This window comes from Leptonychotes weddellii, chromosome X (genome assembly GCF_054177405.1).
Source record: "Leptonychotes weddellii isolate Sample4059 chromosome X, ASM5417740v2, whole genome shotgun sequence".
NCBI lineage: Eukaryota > Metazoa > Chordata > Mammalia > Carnivora > Phocidae > Leptonychotes > Leptonychotes weddellii.
Genome location: NC_138385.1, coordinates 12,012,612 through 12,032,586, shown reverse-complemented (window position 1 = coordinate 12,032,586; position 19,975 = coordinate 12,012,612). Strand labels below are relative to the sequence as shown.

At 43.3% G+C, this 19,975-nt stretch overlaps 1 protein-coding gene across 2 annotated transcripts in view; it reads left to right on the top strand.

Annotated features, from left to right (window-relative positions):
• The window catches only part of LOC102728655 (putative MAGE domain-containing protein MAGEA13P), a 235,361-nt gene that overhangs the window by 45,270 nt on the left and 170,116 nt on the right, over nucleotides 1-19,975 (top strand). For both annotated transcript variants that reach the window (XM_081809403.1, XM_081809402.1), the window contains one exon: nucleotides 5,266-5,381. The gene's annotated coding sequence lies outside the window, so the exon portion shown is untranslated. The remainder of the gene's footprint in view (nucleotides 1-5,265; nucleotides 5,382-19,975) is intronic.

The window sequence follows — 19,975 nt, the reverse complement described above, 5'->3', positions numbered from 1 at the left end:
TATCTCCTATAAAAATAGAAGAACTTTATTTTGCTCTGTAAATCATTTAATGCACAAGTATTATGGAGAAATTACTACCTGTTTCAGCACTGCACTAAAGTGAGACCACTAAAAAAGAAGTGTGAGATAGGAACCCTGCCTCCAAGGAGCCAACAGCCCAGTAGAAGGGACTGGCATGGGAGAAATAATCATCAGGAATGCTGGGGAAGATATAATTGAGCACTCAGTGGTGTGGTACTGATTTGAAGAGACGTAAGAGTTCAGCAAACAGAGAAGAGATGAATTGGAATCAATATTCACATCTAAGCCAATTGATGAGGACAAATGTCACCTAGTCAGTTCCCTGTGCTTCTCAGCAATCTCCTATTCCCTCTCAGGACTGTTTCCTAGCCAGCCACTTTCACTATTTATCCCCTCGCCCCATGTTCTTTTTCTTCATAGCCTTTATCACAATCTGATTTGATCATATGGATTTCCTTGTTTTGTATCTTGTCTATCTCTCCCACTGGATTGTCAGCTCCTTGACAGTGGGAACTTTGTTGTCTACACTGCTTAATCCCCAGGCCCTACAAGGGTACCTAGCTCGATGCATATTCTTTTGGACAAAGGAACGAACCCTTGCTAGACCTGCTCTCTTCAGCTTTCTCCTTTTTTTCTGAGGCCAAGGCTGTCCCCAGTGCCAAAGCTGCTGCAGATAATTATAATAGTTACTGTTTATTGAGCCTTGCTATTATGGGTCAGGCTATGTAATGGGGCCCACACCAACCATCCCATGAAGTCAAGAATGTTATTCTTCCCAGCCTCCCAATGCGGCAACTGAGGCCTTAAGACATTATGTAACTTGTTCAGGTTCACATATCTAAGAAGTAACTGAGTTCCAATGAGGGATGACGATATACCTCATGCTCTCTGGCTATAGTCTTCTGACAAGCTCTAGTGAGTGGTATTGGGGCATGCCCAGAATTGGAGGCAGAGAAGTAGAACCCTGAAGAGGTGGGAGTGGAGGAAGGGTGGATGAGAGTTGGTGGGTAGGTGTCTGGGGATGAATTGTGCCCCCCATTCATATGTTGAAGTCCTAACCCCAATACTTCAGAATGTGACCTTATGTGTAAATAGAGTCTCTGCAGATATAATTACTATGATGAGGTCAAACTGCAGTAAGGTGGAACCTAAATCCAATATGACTGGTATCCTTACAAAAGGGGGACATTTGGACATAGACACACACCTAGGGAGAATGACATGGGATGAATGAAGGCGGACTGGAGTGATTGCCAGCAAACTGCCACAAACTAGGAGAGAGGCATGGAATAGAGTTCTCCCTCACAGGCCTCAGAAGGTACCAACCTTGCCCATACGTGAATGAATTTCCATGGGTTAAGCCACCCAGTTTGTGGTGTTTTGTCATGGCAGCCCTAGCAAACGAATACAGTAGGAGTAGGCAATGAGAGGGCTGAGGTAGAACAAAAACCTTACAGCTCCTGGTGGGCATCCTGTCTGATACTTCATCCTAGGCTCTCCTGCTTTCAGCCACAACCCAATGTAGCATTCTGAAGATGTAGATGTAGTTTCCTTTTGGCAAGACCCTGTGAAGGCATTTGGAAAGGAAGCAGTGACTTCCTAGAAGAGGAAAGTGAGCTTCCTGATTCTCCTTGTTAACTCTGATGGCCAGGCCCATAACATGGATCCTAGTTCATGGGAATTGCCACTTAGGGACCCTGACCAAAAAGTCTGCAGAGACTTCACAGACTGTGGCCTCTTCGAGGCCAACGTTGCCCTGAATTAGCCCAGATCTTTGTACGTGCATGAACTTCAGAAGATCCCTGGAAGCTAGATCCCTCACACATCATCTGTTGGTGGCCATGCTTGAAAGAACAAGTTAAAAACAGAGCACTGAAGGGGAAGATACATCCCTAATCTCTGCAGTGTCTGGTGCAGGCTATTGATTTCATTGTCCTTTAACTCTCTGGCACTGGGTTGATATATTACTGGTAACAAAGAGAATCCTGCCAGGAATTGTTACATAGTTGGAAGTCACTAGAAGAGATCTTTTCACAGTAAAAATGATGGCTCAAGACTGATTTCATAAAGAATGACAAGAAAAAATGTTTGTGCCCATCCCAGGCCCAATACCCATTCCCACAAACCCGCTCAGGGATTTTCAGCAATGTGGAGTCTCTTCCAAGCCCCCAGCAACTTCTGTCCTGGACAGAACTTCCTGATCCTGACAAAAAGAACCTCTCCTCATGAGTGGGGTTAGTGTTTGATTTCAAGCATTTTTTTTGTAAAGGGCCAGAGGGTGAATAATTTAGGCTTTGACAGCCATCTCTGCTACAACAACTCAGTCATGCTGTTGTTGTGTGAAAGTGGTCCTAAAACATCCAGAAATGAGTGGCTGTGGCTGGGTGCCAATAAAACTTTATTTAGAAAAATAGCTAGTGGCCAGATTTGGCCTGTAGGGCATAGTTTGCCAACCCCTGATATGTAGCATAAAATGACTAGAATTTTGCTAACTATGGAAACATGTTCTTGTTTCCAAAATTTTGGTGTCCAGATCTTTCCTGGGAAATGTCATCTTAGGGCCCACATTTTTGGCATCACTATCATGAACCAGAGAGAGAAATGAATAAATCTATCTTATTATTCCATTTAGGGCTCCATACTGCCAACACTGAACTAAAGTGATGCTGACCTGTGACCCTTTAATTGCTTCCCCTAGAATATATCAGCTCATAAATTTTGTGAAAAAGAACAAGGAAACAAATTGCCTCGCAGAGTGTCTCCTTCAGTGGTGAAATGGCATTCATAGAGGAGGACTAGATTGTGTGTCTGAAGCTCCGGCTTTCTGTCCCTGTCCCTGCCCCTGACAAATCCAGTGACCCCTCGCAATCATTTCCTCTCTTCGGCGTGACAACTCCTTCCCTACCTACTCTGCAGGATTGTCAGGGGAATAAACTAAAAAGACCAAAATAAGAGATGTGAAAGCATTTTGTAAAAAGCCCCATCATCACAGATCTAGTTCTCCAAGGAAGCCAGGATGGTGAGAGAGATGCTCTTCTGCATAGATGGAAATGTTACACCCAAAATAGAACACTGAACCCTTGTGACGTAGAGACCAGGATGGGAGAGGACAAAGGGCTGCATCTGAAGCTGGGGCAGCTTCAAGTCTTCCCAGCAGACAGGCAGTTATCATGTCACTTATCTCTAAATGAATTCCTTTCACTTTTGATTGTTTCCTGGCAAGTTTATTGCAAAGAGCAGGTGCTTATTATTGAATTTCCTTGCTTATTTTCCCCCAAATCTATTAAATCAGCACCAAACAGAATTCTCTGACACTAGAACAAGTGATTTATTTATCTGTAGTTATCTAGTGCATCTGGCTTTGATAGGCTTCATTTCTATGTGTTAAAAATACAGAGCCCTTTAAAAGTTAATTTTATTGTGAAAAGAAAAAAATTAGCTCTATAGGGGAATGTGAATGGGAATGAAGGGGCGCAGCTCTCTGACAAGTTTAATGTCAGTGCTTTTTAAAAATACATCAAAACGGGGGCGCCTGGGTGGCTCGGTCTGTTAAGCGACTGACTCTTGTTTTCGGCTCAGGTCATGATCTCATAGGTCCTGAGATCCAGCCCCGCGTTGGGCTCTGTGCTCAACGGGGAGTCTGCTTGGGATTCTCTCCCTCTGCCCCTCCCCACCATGAGCACACTGTCTCTCTGTCTCTCTCAAATAAATAAATAAATCTTTTTTTAAAATGCATCAAAACATACACAATCTGAGCATGGACCAAGAGGCCTGACTTTCAAAAACCTTTATAGAGAACTCTTGTTTGGGTTTAAGCCTGAGATGGGAGATTTGGTGAAAGAACAGTGAGACCAGGAAGCCTGATTTGAGTCCAGGCTCTGCCACTAACTTGCTGTGTGATTTTAGCTAAGTTACTCAGTCATTTTTGACCTGTGTCTTCTCACTTGTAAAATGAAGAGATTTAATTTGTTGTACTCTAAGACTTTTCCCCACCCACTTTCTATGAATGAAGAATTCAGTCACCACAATGCATAAACCCATAGGGCCTACTGTGGTTCTCATGCTTTGTTCAAGAAACATTTATTGAGATGCGCCTATGCACTAGGCTCTTGGAGCCGCGAAGTAGATATCATCTCTCTCCTCCCTCCCTTGAATCAGAGAAGTAGAAGCGCTGTGATATGATCATTGTTCAGTTACTATTTTAGGCAATTCTTTTCTATAGTACAAATTTTGCCCAAGTCTTAAGTTAATATTTGCCTGCCCTAGAAACAGTCTTCGTGGTGGTAGGGAACATATAGTTTGTGCAAGTGGAAGATATTTTTTGATGTAAAGATTATTGGAGGCTGGACTTTCCAGTTTGGGCAAGAGTTGCCAAGCTTTTAGACCTTGTCTGTTCAGACCTTGTCTAGTCAGCCCTGCAACCTCACAGAGGCCTTGAGCCCAACTGGCTCTACCTGTAGGCTGGGCCACCAGGGACAAGACTGCTAGCAATTTGTCTGGAGAGAGGAGAGCAGCTGGAGAAGACTCTCCAGAGAAAGAGACACAGCCGGGAACTCCAGCTCAGAGCATAGGACATGAAGAAAATGGGTAGGAGAGCACAAAATTGTCCCAAAGGGCTGGAATAACTAGGAGAAACAGGTCAGGAATGGGAAGGAAGAAAGCTTGGGCAGAGCCATGCTATGGCTACTATGCAGTTGTAAAAGTTGAATATTCACCCGTGGACATTTACTTGCTTAGTGCCCAATATGCACCAAGGACCTTGCCAGAGTCTAGAGATACAGTGGCGTGTTAGACTTGGTCCATGCTCTCTGCAAGCTCATGGCCCATTGAAGGAAGCAAATGAATAAATGGCCAATTAGAATACATGCCTGAACTCATTGAGGACAATGTTCTAGTCTGCTTCACTGACTGCTGTTTCCCCCATTTGAGTTCATGACCTGGTACCAGAGGTTGTTGTAGACCAGATGCTGGCTCAGAGAAAGAGGGAAGTGGAAGAATCAGAGATATTAAGGAGAGAGACTACACCACATTTTGTGATGGGCTGGAGGTAAGGGCGGAGGGCAGAATCAAGAATGACCTTCAGCCCTCTGACTTGGGCAACTAAGGGGATGGTGATATCATTCACTAAGAGGGGACCCAGGAGTTTGAGCCAAGTACAGAGACTGCTCAATCAGGACTGGGAGCCTGGTAAGGCACAGAGCTGGCCAAAGGAGCTGACTGTGGTGCTGACCTTTCTGTTTCTAGCTTTGTTTCTGTCCCAAGATGTCTGTGTCATATCCTGAGAAAGAATTTGGGTCTTTTTGAAGAGGAACTCGAACCTGAGAATGGTCTACAGTCTGACACACAGAGAATGAAGCCAGGTATGTGTGCAGTAAGTAGTGTCTGTCTCTGTCTTCAGGAATTCCAATGCTTGAGTAATGTCCTGAGGTTTCTAAAGGGATAAAAGAAAATCTACTTGGGGAGATTTCACCTAATGTCAGTTCAGTAGCTCTGCTCACAGACGTGGGTAGAGGGTTTGCCTTTCATCTACAAAGCCCTACCTCATCTGCGACTCCTTGAAATGTTGAGATTGTCACTCTCTTAAAGGTTCCTTTTTAGCACCATTATGGCAATTAGGTTCAGCCAGAATGGAGCCACATGCCCAAACATTAGAGCAGGTAGCAAGATGAAAAATGAGCACATTACCAGAGAAAAGTGCTTCTGTCTGGCATTTCTTCTTGGTGGTTTCCTTAGGGACATAAGTTTGGGATTTTGTTAGTTGAAGTTGTTTGTCCATAGCACAATGTTTGGCATGTATTTGCATATAGGTGGGGCAGGGGAGTTTTGCTGGCATGTTTTGGTCTAGAAGTTTTAGTAACAGAATTTAAACTGGGAATTTTGTACAAAGGCAACTTTCATGAGGGAGTCAAGTATGGAAAGAGCACTGGACTGGGAGTCAGAAGACCTCTGTTCTAGTTTTATCTCTACTGTTAACTAGCTATATGACCCTAAGCACGATCCCTCCCTTCAATAGATCTTTCAGTTTCCCCAGCTATAAAATAAGAAAATCGGACTTAATGTCTGTCCCTTTCAACACTACTGTTCTGGGAAAATGAATGAAAAATAAAGCCACTATGACATAACTAGTATGAACTACTATGAAGCAAGCTGAGAGTAAATAGCTACTCTGGTCAACAGCTTTGCTACAGAGCTCTTTGAGAAGGCAGTAACTGGTAGATGAAAAGATAATTAAACCAGCTTATTATTTTCATTAATCAAGTTCCTATCCTAGAAATTAATCTGATGCCTTTTTCCCGAAGGAGCCAAATTGCAGTTCTGAGAGGTAAAAAGCTCTATGTTCTTTTGAAAGAACACCAGTCGGCCATAGTTTCACCCAAGAGTGCTGGCTTGGAAGCCTCTGCTAATGCAAAAGGTGGCTGCAGACTGGGATAGAGGTTCCCATACTGAAAGTCAGGGGAGGGCTATGGAGCTCCCCCCACCACATACGCACACTATCCCTGAGTGCTCTTTCCTCTCCCCCTAAATAAAACAGAGTGCCCCCATAATGCACTAGGGAACTAGGGCTGCTTCTCAAAACAGCAAGCACAGCCTTTCCAATTCCATAAAGAAGCTGAAGTAGCTAACAGCTCTGCAGTTTGGCTAGGGATTATAGGAACTAATCACCTTGAATTCAATCCACTTGAATTGTGATGGGGGTCCACATCACCTCTGGACACTGAGGCTCTCCGTCACTATCAAACCAGAGCTGACAGGATGAACACAACCAAGTCATGTTCTCTTAAAGGCAAAGAGTCATTGGTCTCCTTTGGAAATGGATCCATTTCCTGATAGTAGTATTCGTGGCCTGTGCTGACTACAGCCATATAAGAGACAGAACATGAGTGTTCGCACCCTGTCTGTGTACTCCACCAGCACCTCAGATTCACAAAGTCAGCTGTGAGGGTCCCAAGAGATCTTTCTGGTTCCCCCCTTCTGCCGACATCATGTAGTTGAAGAAACAGGGGGACAGAGCCTCAGCAGTTGGGCCAGGGATATCCCTTGGGTCAGAGGAAATTCGTGGCAAAATTAAAACTCAAAATCAGAATTCCTTTGATGAATAATCAACTATAGCTCCTTTCCCCACCAGTGATTCTCATTTGGAGGCAGCACTGTCTCCCCGTTCCCACCAAGGGAATCTGGCAATGTGTGCAGATGTTTGGGGTTGTCAGAATGACTCAGAGTAGGGGAGCTACTGGCATTAATACTCAGGGGCCTGTGGTGTATTAGACACTCACACATTACAAAATGCCAACATATCCCTTTGGGAATCACTGCAGGCCTACACCAGGCTGTGTCCACTTAGAAAAATACAGAAGAATACAGAGTCATAGCTTCACTTTGTCTCCTCCTCCTCAGGACAAAGCATGAAGGGGGTGATACTGAGACCTTGCTTCTAGTTCTAGCTCTGGCATTACATCATTGTGTGACCTCAGACAAGCCTTCCTCTCTGGACCTCAGTTACCGCCTCTGTAAAATAGTGGTTTTGTTCAGATGGTCATCAAGAACTTTTCCCAACATTCTGGGCCTTATTCTTTCAGAGTATGGTCCAGGGACCACCTGGGCAGCAGCTTGTTAAGAACATAGATTCCTGGACACACACACACACCCTGCCTCCACAAACCTGCTAAATCAGAATCTATGAAGGTGGCACACTGGGATCTGTGTTCTCCCCTCCCCCACCATGATTCTGAAGTGGAAAAAGGTTGAGAACCAGGGGTCTAGTGTTAGAAATGGTGAAGTTGCGTTGGCTCAGCTCACACTTACAGTATAAAGAGATCATTCCCACCTCCCGCTCAGAGCTATAGCCGCAGTTGTGTGATGGCAGGCCTGTCCCCACTGAAGCCCCAACACTGAGCGCAAGGCCTTTGGCAGGCTCCCTGCCAGATTGTCCAGGGATATGAGCAGGGGGACAGTCAGCTCAGGGGTCAGCACTGGTGGAGGCGAAGGACCTCAGAGTAAGCAGCCTGATTTTTTAAGACTGTAGGGTTTACATCTCAGACTACTGAGAGGAGACAGCCTGTGCCTGTTACCACTGCCCCGACAGGGCTGCATGCTCAGGCCCCATGTTCCGATTGCGGCTAACCACAGAACTGCTTCTCTTAGCCTAAGCACCGCCTCTGCAGCCTGCTCCTCACTCAGCTCCAGCGGCCATCGCCTCCATCCCAGCACGGTGGATGGAGCTTGCAACACACACACTGTGTACAATACACCCAGAGTAAATTGATGGCTTCTCCCTGTTGGCTCATAGAGTGCTTTGCGCTTCCATCTGACAACCCAAAGTTGAAGGCCTCCATCGGTGTTCAAAGCCAAAAGGCTAAGACATAGAATTCACCTTTGACTAGTTTGATGGAGAAAAGAGGGGTGGGAAAAAGAGCCTGGAAATAAAGTGTCAAAAAGACTGCTTTTATGCATCATAAGAAAGATGCAAGAGGAAGCTTTGAAGATGTATTACCTGGCATTCTAGATGACCTTCAGGCCAACAGGCCATCAGTAACCACCCTACTGAATAATGCAAAACCTGTTGGCCAGTTTCTTCAGGGAGTCTCAGGGATTTCAAGTCCTCTCAAGAGAATGGAGGAAAAGAAGTTAATTGCCAAACATAACCTAGTGTCCCAATTTAGGATATACCCCCTCTCCTATGGAGAGCCATCCTTCTGAGTTTATTTTACCCAAAGTCATGAAATCGAAGTTGGGGGGTTATAAATAAAATTTAAAATATCAAATTTCCAGCATGCTTCCTCCTGCGACAGTTCATGGAAATTAAGTTGTTTCCCTTCTACTGCCCTCCCCCCAAGAGAAAAAAAAAAAAAAAATCAGCATTAAAGTAGCGTTTACAGATCCTGAGCTGAGGGCACCAGTTTCTGTGCAAAGAAAATGCCAAAGAATGCATATGTCCATCATTCAATGGTTGGATGTGAAGATTTAATTACAAATAATTAATTTATTGAGAGTAAAAAAATAAGTCAAAACAAAAGCCAAAAGACAATGCATTGTCAGTAAGTTAGGGCCCATTTTACACCTGTTAGAAAGCTTGCTAGTTATTAATCTGCCCTTGCAGGAAGAAAGCATTTTTGTACCTGACAGAGTTGATAAATGTGGCAAACACCAGCCCTACATTTTAAAATCAATATGGAATGTTTTTCAGAGCAAACCCGGATCAGGCCAGCATACCAAACATAAATGGCTAACAACCAGCATGGAGACTAATTGTTTAAATGAGTTCCAGGGGACAAATAAAAATTACAAGAGGGAAAGATAGGAGACAAGGCTGATAAAAAGGAAAATGGGTTCGGCTTGGTTCAAGGAAACTTTTCCCTAATAAAAAGGATCTTTGGAATGTGACAGGGACTGGCAGAGAGCAGTAAAGTGCAGGCAAGTAATGAGCAGGCATTCGGTGAGGGATCTTTATAGCTCATGTGCATTTGGGGCTAGAAGTACGAACTATGAATCAGAATCACACGCAGCTCCAGGGCAGAAGCCCGAACACAACCACAGACTCTTCCAGGTTGGAAATATGCAACAGCAGCTTATCATTTGCCTGGGTCCATGTGTCTATTCAAGGTGCATTTACAAAGAATTCCGGAGAGTCGCTGGTGAACAGAAGAGCGTCCCTGCCCTCAAGGGCTTCACAGTAGAGTAAGTCAGAGATACAGATGAGAACTTCCAGTAGCGTGCAACAAGTGCAGGGCTTGCAAGGGGCACGGGGGAGGGGAGGCTTGTGGAAGCACAGAGCCCGGGAGCCAACTCTGACCCTGACCCGGCAGCAGGAGAATCCGGGCAAACTTCCCTACAGGAGGATCATGCGGTCGGACGAACCCTAGTTCATACCCAGGTTCTACCACTTACTAGTTGTGTATGACTTAGAGCAAGTCACCAATTTCTATGGGCCCCTCATCTAAAAATGCAAAAGAAGAAATATCCTCTACAAAGCAGGAACCTACCTCATAGGGGTGTGGTGAATTAAAAGAACAATCCATGGAAAGTGCTCAGCACAGTTTCCGTCATCCAAGAAGTGTTCAGAAAAGAAAGGAGTATATATATATATATTCATTTCCTTCTTCTTAAAGCAGTGGGTGCGATAGACAGTAAGAGAGTATTCTTCTAATGCAGACGTTCTCGGGTTTCTGCCATCCTATTCCCAATAAAGAGATAAAAAGGGAATGAACCTTAGAGAAAGCTGAGACTTCATCACGTGCGCATGTGCACACACGCATACGCACACATCTACCAGGCACCAGGCTCTGGATGATGTTCTTTCACGTGTTTTAGCTCATTAAATCCTCGCACCGACTCAGAGAAAATTGTTGCTGTCATCCATTTACAGATGAAGAATAGGAGGCTCCGGGTTGGACGACCTTGCTGTGGTGGTGAATTCTGTGCCAGCCTGGCTAGGCTACAGAGCGGTGGCAGATGTTTGGTCAGATGGCTTTCTAGGTGTCGGTGAGGGTGTTTCTACATGAGATCAACATGTGAATCATTAGAGTAAAGCAGATTGCCCTCCCTCAGGTGGGTGTCTTCATCCAACCCATTGAAGGACTGAAGAGGAAAAAAAAAAAAAAAAAAGGCTGAGTCCTGCCTGACTGCCTTCTGGCTGAGATACAGGGTTTGTCCTGCCCTCAGATTCGAACTGAAACATTGGATCTCCCTGGGTCTCCAGCCTGTTGGCTTTCAAACTGGAATAATACCATCAGCTCTCTTGGTTCTTAGGCTTTCATACTCGGACTGGAACTATACCACAGACTGTCTTGGGTCTCCGGCTTGCTGACTGCCTATCTTGGGGCTTGCCAGCCTCCATAATCACATGAGCCAATTCCTTATAATAATTTATATGTGTGCCTATGCACACGCGTGCGTATACACACATGCACAGTGTTACTGGTTCCATTTCTCTGGAGAACCCTGACTAATACACTTGCTCAAGTTTACACTGCTAGGAAATGGCAGAGCTGAAATTTCAGATTGAGTCACTCTTACTACAAAGCCCATATTCAGGACCACTGCTCTAGCAAGAGACTGCATTCCCCTTGTAAGCTACCAGTCCCCAGCCCCAACCTGGTAGGGCATTTCTATATGAAGTACTCAGGGGAAGCTTGTTTGCCAGACCTTTTCCTTTTCTGACAGGGAAAGGAGACACTTGTGTCTGCTTCTGATCCTCCCCACCCACACTTCATTCTGGGGCTAATGCACTTTTTAGACACAGACAAAGTCAGAATTCTTTCAGTTCTAGGTATTAGAAGTCCTCTTTTTGCATGAAAATCTTAATCATCTGCACATCAAAACAGGAACGCTGGAATCATATGTGTATGTATACATTTCACTTGACATTTTATTCAAATTGAGCAAAATGGCATTTGGAGCTTAAGTTATCCATAATTTGCCTAAATTATGTTCTCATTAAATAGATAAGCCTTTTGGTTGCTTTTAACCAATGTGGACTATATCGTTACCGTTAAAAAGGAAAGAAAATAAAACTGTCATTTGTTGAGCATCTACTATATGCCTGGCTCTGTCACTGTGATGATTAATTTTATATTTCACCTTTTTTAAAATTCAATTAGCCAACATATAGTACATCATTCGTTTCAGATGTAAAGTTCAATAATTCATCAGTTGCTTCTAACACACAGTGCTCATCACATCACGTGCCCTCCTTGATGCCCATCCCCCAGTTACCCATTCCCCCCCCCACCCAGCAACCCTCAGTTTGTTTCCTAGAATTAAGGTAATTTTATATTTCAACTTGACCAGGCCACAGGGCGCCCAGATATTTGGTCAAATATTCTGGGTGTTTTTGTGACGGTGTCTTGGATGAAAGTAACATCTAAATTGGTGGACTCTGAGTAAAGCAGGTTTCCCTCCTTAATACGGGTGGGCCCCACCCAATTAGCTGAAGTCCTGAATAGAACAAAAAGACTGACCCTCCCGTAGGAGGGAATTCTCTAGCTGACAACCTTGGGACTTCATCTGCAGCATTGGCATTCCTGGGTCTCCAGCCAGCCAACCCACACTGCAGATTTGGACTTGCCAGCCTCCATAATTACACGAGCCAGTTCCTTATAACAAATCTGTTTCTTTATATATGCTCATCCTATTGGTTCTTTTTCTCTGGAGAACTCTGACTAATACAGTCACATATTTTATTTTATTCTTTAAAAAATTCTTTGAGATTTAAATATTATTATGCACATTTAACAGACAAAACAGTGAGGCACAGAGTTAACCCATGCATTTCCCCTTCCCCAGGCTGATGCAAGATCCCTGTGTAAATTCCCCATTTGCACAGAGCAAAATGTGACCAGTGGTTTAGAAACGTTACCAGTGATACAATTGTTACTAGTGGTTCCAGGTTGTAGCCACATCCAGCCCAAGCCTTAACACCCTTTGAAGGACATGCAAATAGAACCACCATGTTGGGATTGTACTTCAGGGTTCACAAAAGCTACTTCCTTATCCAGTATGCATTTCTCTAATCTGAAAGCCTACTCTGCATAGCAAAGAGGGCCTCCGGCAATTTCAATTTCCCTCTAATGATGAAAAGCTCCTTGTTGGGAAAACTCTCATTTCTCACGAAGGTGCTGGATACCCTGGGTTAAGTTTGGCCCCTTAGGAAACTACTAAAGGAAAAGGGCATTTCAGGACACTGGACAGCAAAGTGGAGTCCAGAAGAACAGGGAGAGAGCAACTGGTAAACGGGGATAGATTTAGTGGAGGAGTGGGCTGGCCTTAGGTTTTCTGGCAAAGGCTTTTTTTCATCCAACATTTATTAAGAGCCTATGCTGTGCCAGGCTAGGGAAGGAAATCCAAAGACAAATAAGACACTGTCTCTGCCTTCAAGGAGCTCATAATCTAGTATATCTCACAAGATGACAGGAAATTCTTTCATCTGTAGAACAAATACTTATCAATGCCAACCATGTGCCAGGCTCATGTGCTAAGTGCTGGGCATAGAGTCGTGAGTAAATCCATGTATTATATATAGACTCCCAGCCCTAATGAGGCTCACAGTCTACTGGGCCATCATACCTTCCCTCAAAATCAGGAAAGGGGAAAAAACCCTGTAGCCACCCCCCCCCCCCAAATTTCCTTGAGTTGGTCTCTTTTACAACAGTGTTCTGTGTCTCTCTTTGTAGATTCTGAATTCACTCCCTCTCTCAGGAACATAACCCTGTGACTGGGGAAAGATTACGGTATTTTCTATTATACAAAGCCTAATGCTTTGAGGAAAAAATAAGACAGACAGACACTAGATTCAGACATGTAATCTCCTCAGCCAGGAAGCAAGGCAGCCAGAGGGAGTAGTGACAGCCATCCGTCTTCCCCAGCCCAGCCCAAGAACAAACAATCTTCTCTGAATATTAAAGGCCCAGGAACAATTTAGAGAGAATGTCTGCACTTGCTTTCTCTCCCCTACCATATTCAGTGAAATGCAATTCTGATGTTCAGAGATGCTCCGACTAAGTAGATAATACAGCTACATTTTTCAAAGGGCCTGCCATGGCTTTTTATCCTCCACAGCATCTAATAATACCTGTCAAACATTTTAGATTAAAATGAGTACGAAAAACACAGCCTCACTCAGCATTTCCTTTGCTCTGCAGACCAGAGACTGGGGTGAAAATCAGGATTTCAAGTCCATAGAGGGATACCCACCCACACCTGTGTATTAACCATCTGCTATGTTCAGGAATAGTATATTAGAAATAGCATTGGCTTTGGAGTTGGGCATGCCACTGACTTGCTTTTCACCTTGGAAAATCACTTTAGCACTATGATATTCAATTTCCTCATTTTGAGACTGGGAATAATAATTCTTACCCCCCTCCCCATAGGATTAGGAGAATCAAATAAGATCACATATGTAAGGAATCTGACACGTGGTAGGCACTCAACTGATAGTTGTCCGTCTCCTTCATGTCCCTCATCTTGCCATAAGGACAGCCTGAGAGTACTTTCCTTCTCAGGGCTTATACGTCTGTTTTTGCCTGGGCTTGCTTTCTACTTCTTTATTCCCATCATGTAACTAGGAAATTCCAGCACTCCTCCTGACCTTCCTTCAGGTTTTCACTGCTTCATTCTGGTCTCTGTTTTGCTGCCAATTAGGAGGAAAAGTGTCCATGCGGTATTTGTACAACCCAATCAAATGAGCATGTTCTGTCATCACTGAGAATCTGTATAATTTAACTGGTGCAAATCCTCAGATAATGAGAAAGTTTCATGTTCCATATGAAAACAAATCTCCAGTAATTAGCATCTTCTTGTCATCAGTGTGTTCCAGCAGGTTGCCTGAATGGCCTGGGCCAGGGATTGGCAGTACTCCAAAGCCTACATCTGTTGGGATTTCAGGCCTCTTGGTAGGCTGAAAGGAAGCGGCTTAGGTAAGAGGGAGAACTCTCAGCCCTTCTCGTTTCCTACCATAGGAGTGGCCTAACACTCAGCACCCTCTATGCAGAAAGCCCAGAAACATTTCCTGTCATGATCTCCCCAATGTAGAGAAGGGGTTTCCCCATACCAGCAAGCAATTTTTGGACACCAGCTGGGTTTCCTACAATTCAACTCAATTCTGACACTATCTACCCAGGGATAGCATCAGATTCCACAGATTAAAGGTTCAGTCCTGTAAGACTGCCCCCAACTTCAGACATCAGTCACAAGCCTAGGGTATCGCCGTGCTTCTGACCAACTGGCTATAGATCAGAGGTTCCCACGACCCCCACCTTAGGTTGGATTAATTTGCTAGAGTGGCTCACAGACCCCTGAAAAACATGTTACTAGATCACCGGTTGTTTATAAAAGGATTTAACTCAGGAACAGCCTGATGGAACAGATGCACAGGGCAAGGTCTGGGGAAAGGGCTCACCTGCCCTCTCTAGGAGTGCCACTCCCCCAGCCACCTCCACATCTTCACCAACCCGGAAGCTCTCTGAACCCATCCTTTAGAGTTTTTATGGAGGCTTCATTACATAAGCATGATTGATTAAATCACTGGCCATTGGTAATTGATTCAACCTCCAGGCGGAAATCAGGGGGTGGGACAGAAAGTTCCAATCTTCCATTCATGGTTGGTTCCCTGGCAACCAGCCCCATCCTTAGGTGCTTTCCAAAAGCCACCTCATTAACATAAACCCAGTTGTGGTGGAAAGGAGCATTATGAATAACAAGACACCTATTTCACCATTATGGCTCTGAAGGAATTTCAGGAACTGAGGGCAAGAGACCAAATATTATGACAAAAGATGCTCCTATTGCTCTTATCGCTCAGGAAATTCCAAGGGTTTGGGGAACTGTGAGTCAGGAATCATGGACAAAGACCAAATACATATGAGAAATATATTTTGTTCATCTGACCAAATACATATTTGTTATAAATCACAGTATCATGGTAACTTAAAGAACAGCAACAAAGGACTTTATTGGCAGGATATTGGGAAGCTTGCAGGTGCGATGGGAGGCTGGAGACAAGGCTAGGAAAGTGGAAGGAACCAGAGCAGAAACAATTTGAGCTTAGAGTGCTGCTGTTTGCATGGATGAACCCCGGTCATGTACATCCTGTCTTCGCATTGCTCTGCTTCACTTTGAAAGTGCTTGGATTTAGAGCCCAGTTGTTTCCATTTAGGTCATGTGCTGGTCTCCTGGATTTGGAACAAGGGTGGGCAGAAGGAATCTCCAGGAACCCTTTCAACTTCCATAATGGAAAGGCAAGCTTCGCTGATCACCTCTGCAACTTCAAATAGCATGATTAACCTATTCCATTTGTTGATCCACTGGCAATGAACAAAATCCCTTGGCAGTGAACAAAATCCCTTGGCTTCTTATCTGGTACCCTTCCTCTTATATCTCCCTTACCCTCTTCCTCCAGCTTGTATCAACTTGTTCCTTTACTTTTCCATTGTCAAGGTTGATAAGGTGTTTGGTAACCATGTTTAAGTTTTCCATGCTTTTTCTATAGATTGATTGTTTGATTTCTTTTTAATTTTTATAATAAACTTTAACATTTATTAATTACTTTTTATTTATTATTTTGTTTACACACCAGTCCAGGTGATGTCTCTCTAGTTATCTTGGTTGTCTAAAGCTCATTTTCTGGTAGATTCCTCAGGAAGGATTCAGGGGAGTAATATCCCCTGATTTCTTACATGTTGTAACAACCTGTGGCCCTTCATACTTAAAAGTCAGTTTGGGTGATATCGAGTTCTTGGCTCCTACTTTTCTTTCCTAGGTATCTTAAATATATTATTCCATTTTTCTTCTGGCAGAAAGTCATGATAATCTAATTTTCTTTCATTTGTAAATAAAATGCTCTGTTCTTCTAGATGTCCAAATGATTTTTCTTTTTCTTTAAAGTCCATTAGTTTTATTAGAATGTGCCTTGGTGTTGTTGGTTTGGGGTCAGTATTCTAAGATATGCAGTGTGTCCTGTCAATATGTAGTTTCAAAAAATGTTTTTATTCAAGGAAGATTTTTTTCAATTGTGGTTTTTAGTATTCAGTTCTTTTGACCTTCTTGAGGAGCTCTCATTATTTCTATGTTCAGTATCCTTTGTCTATAATCAATATATTTTCTCTCAAACCCATTTTATCTCCATTTCTTTCTGTTATTATAAAGCATCTTTTTATCTTTTATTTTAAAGGGCACTCCTGTGTTTTTTTCACTCCTTTATTCCTCCTAGTGACCCTTTTTCAAATGATTCTTTTTTATTTATAATTCTTTCCTGAGTTCTGTCACCTCCTTCTGAGTGTTTTCAATTCTGATAGATGTTGTTCTTTCATTTACTGTATCGTTTTCTTAATACATTGTAGTGCATTTGAAATCATAAGCTATGATGGTTATCTGTTTTGTGGGTGGGTCTTTCTGGCATGCTTTCATTGTCTGTGGAATGTTATGCCTCTTATTTTCTTTTTTCTTATAATGACTTTGTATGAGATTTGGCTTTAATAAACTTTGGTTGTCCTTTTTTTTTTTTTTAAAGATTTATTTATTTATTTTAGAGAGAGAGTGTGTGCACAAGCAGGAGGAAGGGCAGAGGGAGAGGGAGAAAGAGAACCTTAAACAGACTCCACAATGAGAACGGAGCCCAATGCGGGGCTTGATCCCATGACCCCGAGATCATGACCTAAGCCCAAATCAAGAGTTGGATGCTTAACTGACTGAGCCACCCAGGCACCACTTGGTTGTCTATTTTTAAGGGAAATTAATTTTATATTGTTGAGTGTAGTGTTCACAGACATGGTGGCTGGCTTTCCAAGATTCCCTGGCCTTTTCCTCTCCCGTACTTTGTTCTAAATTTTGTCTTTGCCTTCTCTCTGGTCCTGCTCAATTTTGATTCTATTACCACTAACTTTTACTCAGTGTGGGACTCAAAAGAAACCACAGCCAATCAATTTTGAGAATCCATAGGGGCTGGACTGCTTCAGTAGCTTAGGAGGCCTTTTGAATTTTCAGTCATATGATTTCATCTATGGAGACCTTCTGTGTGTGTGTGTGTGTGTGTGTGTGTGTGTGTGTGTGTGTGTGGCGGAATCTCTAGAGAACACTCTAGCCACCCACTCTAACTCAAACTTCAAACTGATCATGATTCAGGCCTATGGTGATATCCTAGTAATTTCTTCTTCTACGATATCTTCCAGGGTGATCTAACATCTTCTTCTTTTATAATTTATTCTCTTATTTTGCTGGGTTACATCTGCAGGAAATGCCTTTAAAAAGGGAGTTACAAGGATGAACTTTCTGAGTTCTTTCGTGTCTGAAAAAAGTCTTTATTCTACTACAAGTTTTGGCGAATAGTGTCAGTGAGATAAAATTCTAAGTTTTCCTTATAGCTTTGTATATATTTCTTTATTGTATTCCAGTTTCCAATGTTGTTTATGGGAAGTCTGATGGCAGTCTGATTCGTATTCCTTTATAGGTGACTGATTCTGTATCTCTGGGAGTCTTTGGGATTTTCTCCTTATCCTTGCTGTTCTGAAATTTTTCAGAAATATATGTGTGTGCAAGAGAGAAAGTAAATCATTTGTCGCTATTTTTTTTTTTTTTTGAGCACTAGAGGGACCCTTTTCATGTGAAGACTTGTGTCCTTCCACTCTGGGAACCTTTCATCTACTTTTGTTCAGGGACAACTTCCTTCCATTTTCTCTGCTCTCTTATTCTGGAATTCTTTTTTCTTTTTAAAGATTTTATTTATTTATTTGACAGAGAGAAACACAGCGAGAGAGGGATCACAAGCAGGGGGAGGGGCAGAGGGAGAAGCCGGCTTCCCGCTGAGCAGGGAGCCCGATGTGGGGTTCGATCAGGGAGCCCGATGTGGGGTTCGATCAGGGAGCCCGATGTGGGGTTCGATCAGGGAGCCCGATGTGGGGTTCGATCCCAGGATCCTGGGATCATGACCTGAGCCGAAGGCTGATGCTTAATGACTGAGCCACCTAGGCACCCCTTATTCTGGAATTCTTATCAGTCAGCTGTTGGACCTCCTGGTGTGAGTTTTTAAAAATCAACTTTATTGCACTATTGTTCAGTTACAATAATATGCACTTATTTTAAGTGCATATATATCCATGTAACTGTAGGGGCTGAGGGCAGGAGGCCCCAAGATGGGCCACTTTGGCACAAAGATTATTCCAAGCTGAAGGCAATCAAGACCCTGTGGGCTCAAGAGAAACTTTTGCCCCTCCTTAAGCAAAGATCCAGTTGAGTCTGCCTGGACTTCTGACCTTCAGAACTGTGAGATAAAATATGAGTACTGTTGAATTTGTGACAGCAGCAATAGAAGGCTAGCATAGAGCCAGATTGTCTGGGTTCAAATCCTAGTCATACTACTTTGTAGCCATGTGACCTGGGGCCTTGCCACATGTCTGTTTCCTCATCTATAGAATTGGGTGCTGGTAGTGAATGTTGTTATGATCCTCTTTGTCGTTTTGCATTCAACTTTCTTGGAAATTATATCAACTTTATCTTCTAATCCTTCTGTTAAACACAATATTTTAACAATCATTTTCTTTTGTGGAGTGCTTTCTTTTTGTCTGACAAACATTTCTTTTCTTTTTTTTTTCTTTAAAGATTTTTTATTTATTTATTTGAGAGAGAGAGAATGAGAGACAGAGAGCATGAGAAGGAGGAAGGTCAGAGGGAGAAGCAGACTCCCGGCTGAGCAGGGAGCCCGATGCGGGACTCGATCCCGGGACTCCAGGATCATGACCTGAGCCGAAGGCAGTCGCTTAACCAACTGAGCCACCCAGGCGCCCCAAACATTTCTTTTCAATAGAACACCATAAGATTTTGTTTCCTGAATGATCTGTTTACTGGTCTTTTTGTTTTTGATCTAATTATCTTGTTTTTTCTCATTCATATTATATGCCAGTGATTTTTGGTTTTCCATCCATATTAAAGAATTAAGCAATAGGAAAGCTGACTGGAAACTCTAGGCATATGGGATGCGTGGCTTATCACCTGGCTGGCTTTGCCTTTGGGAAGTGAACAGAGAACTGTTATGAGGCAGGGGTCCCCTGGCGTCTCCCCGTTCAGCGCCTTACTGTGGGCCTGGCAGGCAGATCAGTTTCCTCCCAAGCTGCAGCTGCCTCTGAACAAATTCTCAGCTGTATTTTCCTCTGTCCCACACCAATAGTCACCTCTTTTCTATTTGTTGTCTATCCTCTAGATATTTGCTGCTATTTCTCATCCAGTGACGGTCCCTCTGCTAGTCCTCTTATTGTTGGACATTCATACCTATTGAATTATCAATAGCCTTACTATAATTTTCATGGGATTTCCAGATGTCCAGACTACATATTGAACCAGAAGCCCCATGCCTGCCTCAATATGTCTTAACATGTGGCATTGCCTTTTTCTTTAAGCAAATGAAGACTTTCTGAGGCACGATACTCTCAACTTCCTGCCCTAAGCCTTATAAATTTGTATCTGCACC